Consider the following 7851-nt stretch of genomic DNA (forward strand, 5'->3'; position numbering starts at 1 on the left):
ATCCTGGTCCCCAGCACAGAGTGCTGTCGGCAAGTCTAAGCCCCGTAGCCTCTCTCCTTTGCAAACTGCATTTCTTAAGAGCATTTGCCAACTGGCTCCTGTCTCCTCAGGCTGATGGAGGCACTGGTGGGCAGAGGGAAGAGTAGGATGGTGGTCTTTCTTCTCTGTTTTGAGCAATACTGACTGTGAGAGTTGTTTCTTTTTCTTTTCTTTTTTTCTCTTCTCTTCTTTCTTTTTCTTGTTCCTGCTTCGAGGTTCCATATCTCCTGGAAATAGAGGGTTCAAGAACTTGTCTGATAATTTCTTCTGGTTCTGACACTACCATCCTCTTCCTCTGTCCTGCCAGCTGTTGGGGATAGCATCTATCTTTTGTTATTTCTCCATAGTTTACTTCTGTGTGCACACATGGGTCCTGTGTGTGCAGTGTTTATGGAGATCTTGGTTTACATTCCTGAGGAGTTTTCTACCCTGTTTTTATGACACGGGGCTCTTTCAATGGCCTGGAGCTCGATGCTTAGAACAGGCTGGCTGGCGAGCTATGGAGATCCTTCCAGCTCTTTCTTCCCAGTGCTGGGACTGCAACTATGTATTGTGGTGTTGAGCATTCTAAATGGTTTCTGGGTGTCAGTCTCAGGTCCTGTGCTTACAAGGCAAGAACTTTACCAGCGGAGCCAGCTTCCCAACTTGAGCTTCCTGATTTTGTTCTTTCCAAGTTGCTTGGCGGTTTCCCGAGTGGCTTTTCCCAAACCGCAAGAACCAGTTCCATGTATGCAGTTCCCCTGAGCGCCCTCGCATGAACCTTGTGTTTTCATTGGCCCATCACATACACAAAGCTCAACTGAAAGGGAAGCCCTTTATGTGTCTACTGGTATAGATTTGTTGTAGCGTAGCTTTGCACTGCCTTGAAAAACGAAGCCAATTGATTGGGGTGGGGGTGGGGTAGATTTATCTTGGTTGTGGTAACTGAAGTTTCGGTCAGTGATGGTTTGGCCCTGTTGACTTGGGGGCTGTGATGAGGCAGAGCATGTATGTAGGGAAGAGGAGACTGCCGGCCTCATGACTGACAGAATGAAAGACCCAAGATCCCTCTGGTCTTCACAGAACACACAAGCACACGTGCACCTGCACACACAAGAACACTACATGCTCGCATAAAAATAAACAACTGAGAAGAAATAAAAGAAGAAAGGTCAGTACTACCCCTGGAGCTGGCAGGATGAAGGACGGTGTGGGGGAGGGGTGGAAGAAGAAGAGAGGGGAGAGGGAAGCAAAAGAGGAAGAGGAGGAGGAAGAAAAAAGCAACACAGAGAAAAGAGAGGGTAGAAGGAGAAAGGGCAAATCTGACTCAGCATCCCTTCCAGGCACAGGCCTTCAGTCACGTGACCCGCACCCACTTGGCTCCACTTTTCAAAGGTTCTGCATCTCTCAACACTGTTTCTGGCCAGTGCCTGAATCTGCAGGTCAGTGCTGTCACCTTGACGGGATATGAACTCACCTTGGAGAGAAGCATCCGCAATAGTGGCTGTGCAGAATTATTCAGTCCCAGGGATTCCCAAAGGGAGGGATTCTTTTGATGAGGTGAGCTGATGGGGGAAGTCCCATCTTAATTGTGGGTTGGACTTTTCTGTGAGCTGGGGCCCTGAACTTCAGAAAATGGACAATGTAAACTCAGTGCTGACACTCAGCAGTCTGTTTCCTGGTTGGGATGCCGTGTGGTCAATTTCGCAAGTTTCTGCCACCTGCCCAGGGGTTCTCTGTATAGCCCTGTGCTGTATACCTGGCTGTTCTAGAACTCTTTCCATATAAGCAGGCTAGCCTGGAACTCACAGAGATCTGCCTGCCTCTGCCTCCTGAGTGCTGGGGTTAGACGTACGTACCACCACTGGGCAATGTCCTCACCATGGTGCCGTGTGTCCTTGAACTGAGAGCCAGAGTAGACCCTTTCTTCCTTGCTTTGTGTCAGATGTTACTACAGGACAAGTAATGAAGACATGGCGTCTTCAACATACAGCCTTTCAGACACAGGAGCTAAACCCCAACAGACGCACGTGCTGAGAATCTGTACACTGAACAGTCTCTCAGACGCTAGGGACGAAGCACATCTTCAGTCTGGCTCTCCTACTATCTTTTTTAAACACATTAGCTTTGAACAGTTGATTTTTCTGCTTGCACAGAGGTAAGGAAAATCTTGTTCCTTAGTGGCAGGTAGGTCTCACTGAGGAGTTTATGGAATAATAAAAACTCAACTTCTATTAATGTTTTGGTTCTTGTGTGTAAATGTGTGCATGTGTATATGTGCATATGGATATCCATTTGTGTGTATGTATGTGTGTGTATGTGTGTGTATATGTGTGTATGTGTGTGTATGTATGTGTGTATGTGTGTATGTGTGTGTATGTGTGTGTATGTGTGTATATGTATGTGTGTGTATGTATGTGTGTGTATGTGTGTATATGTGTGTGTGTATGTATGTGTGTGTATGTGTGTGTATGTGTGTGTATGTGTGTATGTATGTATGTGTGTATGTATGTGTGTATGTGTGTATGTGTATGTATGTGTATGTGTATGTATGTGTGTATATGTGTGTATGTATGTGTGTGTATGTGTGTGTATGTGTGTATGTGTGTGTGTATGTGTGTATGTGTGTGTATGTGTGTGTATGTGTGTATGTATGTGTGTATGTATGTGTGTATGTGTGTATGTGTATGTATGTGTATGTGTATGTATGTGTGTGTATATGTGTGTATGTATGTGTGTGTATGTGTGTGTATGTGTGTATGTGTGTGTGTATGTGTGTGTGTGTGTGTGTACATGCACAGATGCTTGCTCAGGCAGGCGAGGGCACCAGTTCTCATAGAGCTGAAGTGGCCTCTCACTGTGGCACACTGCTGGGCATATCCTTCAGAGAGCCCAGTCAATCTCTCTGACTAGAGTGGTATGGACAGTGCACCCCATTTGATCACGTCTTACTCTTCACAGATCTGTCTGAAGTCCCTCAACTTCTTACATTATATTCACTCTCTGCAGGAGCAGCCTAGCTGCAACCTGGCTTTTCTCTCTCTTCATGATCTAGGGAACGCACATTCTATCTCTGAGGAATTCTGGAAGTGCAGCCCGATTCCAGAGCAGTCTCTACGCCCCACTGCACAGGTTGCCTGAGCTGAATCCACTTTTTCTGCACCCCAAAGCTGTAGAACATAGTAACAGGCTCCCCAGTGCCCTGCCCCTCCCCCAGCTTCTCCCCTTACCTTGGGCGAAGGAGCAAGCTCTCTACACACTCAGCAAAGTGAAGCAGGGACTTACTACAGCAACCCCCTTTTCTCTGCCCCAAACACTCACACAGCTTCTGATATGCTGCATAGGAGGCTAGGTCCAGCCCAACAGAAACACTTCTCAGAGGTTGCCCTCCAGAGCCCTGTCTGTGCTGGGTGGCCTTCCACACAGCCATCCCAGATCTCTTTTGTGACTGAGGCAGGAAAAGTATCTTCTAAGAGGGCTGTCACTGTGAGAAATGAGAACAGGAGGCCTGGTGAGATGCTCAGCGCATGGAGATGCCAGCCACTAACTTTAAGGACGCATTTCCCTCTTAAACTCTGGATGCCAGAACTCAAGGACGGAGAGAACTGACTGCTGAAAATGCTCTCTGACCTCCATGTGGGTGCCACTTCTGACCTCCACATGGCACACGTGTGTCACTCATCCACCCACAGAACACCTTCAAGCTTGTCACTACTTTATTCTAATTGGATTAGAATAATATGTCTAAATCATTGCTTTTAAGCAACTGGTTGGAGCTGGGAGATAGCAAGAATTGTTTCTTTCATTGGAAATGCAAAGGAGGGTCCTTTGCTTTTGTCAATTACAGTGGCAGAGCCTACACACACACACACACACACACACACACACACACACACACACACACACACACACACCTGCCTCTCTTCGAGTCAGCCCTTCCTGAGAGCCCAAAGAGGCGCTCTTCCTCGAGCTGCCGCACAGTGGCGCCTTCTCACAGCCCCGGGGTCTTTTCACAAAGCAGCTTTTGTCCCTGCAGGCAAGCACAGCTCCTGTTCCCTGAGCTGCAGAAACTTCGTCCAGGAGTGACCCGGACTTGAGCTCACGAGGTTGCAGCTCAGCTGGGTCACAGCCACCACCTAGGTGCCAGCTGGTCCCAGGAGCCCCGTGCTGCCCAGCGAGTCTTTGTTTCCAGCTCAGAACAAAAAGGGTCCTGGTATCACTTCCCTTGGTAGCACATGACCTTCTGAGAAAGTTTCTGGGGACTCCCTGGAGGGATTTCCAATGGCCCTGCCTCCTCCCTCCTCCACCCCTGTCCACTGCTGAGCTAGCCGGATGCCTGTTCTACAGTATTCTACAAGGCCTAAGATCAGGGCACATTTCTCCCCAGACAAGGGGACTACACAGTTCGTTTTTAAATCTTTAGTGTGCGTCCTTCCTGTAAATCACTCCTGCTCGGTGGGAGTTTAAGAGGTAAATGCGTCTAGTATGCCTTGCATCTTCTAGAACAGTCTGTAGCCTTGACCTTGAAAGCAGATTTCCGGGGGCACTTTTGAAACTCATATAGCCATCTGACCCCCATAAAGTAAGTGACTTTGGATTCCAAGGGCTTGTTGGTGCATGACAATTAGTTTTAAAGCGTTCAGCAGCTGAGGGTAAGCTCCCTGGAGATGCCAAGCGGGGAACCCAATGTTTTTGTGGCCTAGATGGAAGTCACAGAAAGTCCTGGCCATCATGCCAAGAACCAGGCCACAACCCGCCCCACAGAGGAGGAGCCAGTAACCAAAGGCAGCAGAGGTGGCGTACAGCTCACAATTTAGGATAGCTTCAGCTGCCTTCTGAACAGTGGCTGAGAGGAACACTTTTGGGGCAGGCCCTTTCTGTGGTACTTCTAATCCCAACGATTACTTTATTTGATAAGATAGTATTAAGCCTATTTTATAAACAAGGAAGAAAAGGGTTACTCAGACAGGTTGTCACCTGTCTAGAGCAGCACAGTTAGTTATTAGTGGAGCTGGGGCTCAGGACCTCAAGACTCAGACAATTTCTGTTCCTCTGATTACATGAGTCTCCTTGAGGTTGGTGTCCACATTAAAGTGGTGGGGGCTGAAAAGAAGTAGTTGGGTGGGTTCTTGCTGAAATACAGGATTTTCTGTGAGGTGTCAGGTTTAGACAAAGGACAGCTTTGCCTGTGAGTCAGCCAGGAGCATCACTGTGTCACAGAGTCCCCATGGGGAATCAGTGGGTGGAACAAAGCCAGCAAGAACCCCATCTCCTCTTTGGCTTGGCAGTGGGTGGGTTTCCTGTTTGTCTTCCCCTTGTCTTTGCTCCATGGGCCTCTGCTGGGGCTGCAAGCACATATATGCACACACATGGGGGCACACACGTATGCATGCACTCATATATGCACATAGGTACACATATGCACATGAGCACACACCCACAGCCACAGCCACACAAGCACACAACCACAAGCTCATGCCCTCACATGGACCCCCCCCCTTCACCTCCAGCCCCTCTACAGGTGGGAGCCGGCCTCACAGAATGTCCTCTGGTTTTGGAGGCCAAGGTGGAGGTCAGGTATCTCTGCTGGTCTCCACTTATGTACTGAGGTCTGTCACTGGATCCAGAGCTCCGATTTGGGCTAGGCTAGTTAGCTAGCTTTTCCCAGGGGACCTACTCTCTCCTGGTCTCTATTTCTGGAAGCGCCAGCTTTTTATGTGGGATTTTGGGGATACCCATCCTCATGCCTACGTGGCAAGCATATCTCTACTGGACCATTCCCCCAGTCTTTTTGCTATTTATAATTTTGAAAGAGGGCCTAATGTATTCTTTGAAATACAGTTACAATGACCTCGAATCCCTTTTATAGTGGGATTGTCAGTTTGGACCACCATACTCAGTTTCTAGGGCTCTGAGTACTTGAGGTAAGCACTTTCCTGAGCTCTATCCCCAGCCCATAGTCAGGGCTTTCTTTCCCAGAAACCCACAGGGGGTGGACACCTCCACCCCACCCCTCTTCCATCCTCCCTTGTGTTATTCCTGAATCACTGCAGTGGGTGATCTCCTAGGCAGGAAGGAACTGGAGACAGGGGAGAGGGGACAGGGTGGGCTGTGGAGGGCAGAGGACAGAGGTGTGTTTATATGACTGTGTCACAGTGGCACTCATTACATCGTAAGCTTAAGAAGTTAATAATAAGGGGCTGGGGAGGCGGCTCAGTGGGTAAGATGTGTACTGAGTCTGAGTCCCTGGCATCCATGGAGAAGACAGAATTTTCCACTTGTGTCTGTAGCCTCAGCACTTGAGTGTGAAAGAGAGTTGAATGCAGAGACATGGGGGTGGGGGGTTCAATAAAGACTGAGGGCTTCAGAGGAAGACAGCATTAACCTCTAGGCTCTATGTGCCTATGCACATATACATACACACATACGAATGCATGTACAGGTATACACTACACACACACACACACACACACACACACACACACACACACACACACATGCACACACTCCCAGCAAAAAACAAAAACAACAAAACCCCCAAAGAACAAAAAAAGGCCAAAAGGAGCCTGCAGAATTCTCCCAAACTGACGTGAACCCAGAAAGTAAAGCAGTTCCCTAGAGCCAGGAACCCACAGGCTCAGGGGAGCAGCAAGGGCAAGTTGCCCCCCCCCCCGCAGGGTCAGCTCCCACCCCAGCACCTAGCATAAGACCAGCTCCTGTAGTAAGCCAGGTTAATAGATAGGACAGGTTAATAGATAGATGCAGGATAAAGGAACAGCTTTTATTAAACCAAATCCAAGGCTCCAGTTGTCACAGGCAGTGAGTTACCACAGTCTGGCTGAAGTAAAAAATCTCTCTTTCTCCCTGATCCCCCACTCTGTTTCTCAACTGATCAATATGAGTTTGCACAGGGGGCCACTTGAACCATCCCTGCTGGCTGCGGGGTGCTACAGGTTCTTAGCCTGCCTGGTTGCAACTGAGGGTGGGAGAGCCTCACAGGGTGGTCCAGATGAGACAGCTTCATTGACAGGGCAGTCGCTGCTCCTGGCTATGGGTCTGATGAGCCCAACAGCCCCGTTTTTCTAAGCGGGTGCTGGGCATTTCCTTGTTTGAGCCTCCAGGTCTTCCCTTCTTCCGCATTTAATGAGCTCATTTATTTTTCCTTCTTACTTGGTGGATTTTAGGGCCAATTAATGAGTGCTGGGGCTCTTTTTTAAGAGCCAAGTTGGGCTCGGGTTCAGAGTATTCTCTTATATTCCCAGCTCTCAGAAATCCCCACTATGTCTCCTCGTTTCTCCCCCACTGCTTGCCCCACTGCAGTTTCCATATTTAGAAGTTTCTGGAACGTACTGAGGCCTTTACAGGCCTTCCCTGGGACAATCGTTATGAGGTGAATTTCTGGTTTGGGTTTCGTTTTGTTTTGTTTATAGTAAGAAGCTTCACAAACACAAGGAAAGAGAACCTTTTTCTCAGTGTGGGGTTTGCTCTCTGAGTTTGGTCTAAACTTTGGGGTCGAGGAGGCTGGTTCTGCATTCCAGGGAGACATCAGAGCTGCCTAAGCCTCCTTCGTGTGGAGTGTCCAACAGAGTTGCCAGGAGGGAGTGGTGGTGGAATGATTTTGGATGCTTTGCTGTAGTACTTAGTGCTCAGGAGACCCTGAACCCTGAAGGGCTGGAAGGACACAGGGTCCACACTTTGAGGATAAGTGTCACCGGGGACTCCCGTCTCTAGAATCCCTGCGTGTCTACCCTTCCTCCATTCAATAAACAGGATGGCGTGCCAACACTGGAGTCAGCACAGGAGTATCAGGAGGACAGATGGACAGATAGACAC

Source organism: Rattus norvegicus, chromosome 4 (genome assembly GCF_021556685.1).
Source record: "Rattus norvegicus strain SHRSP/BbbUtx chromosome 4, alternate assembly SHRSP_T2T, whole genome shotgun sequence".
NCBI lineage: Eukaryota > Metazoa > Chordata > Mammalia > Rodentia > Muridae > Rattus > Rattus norvegicus.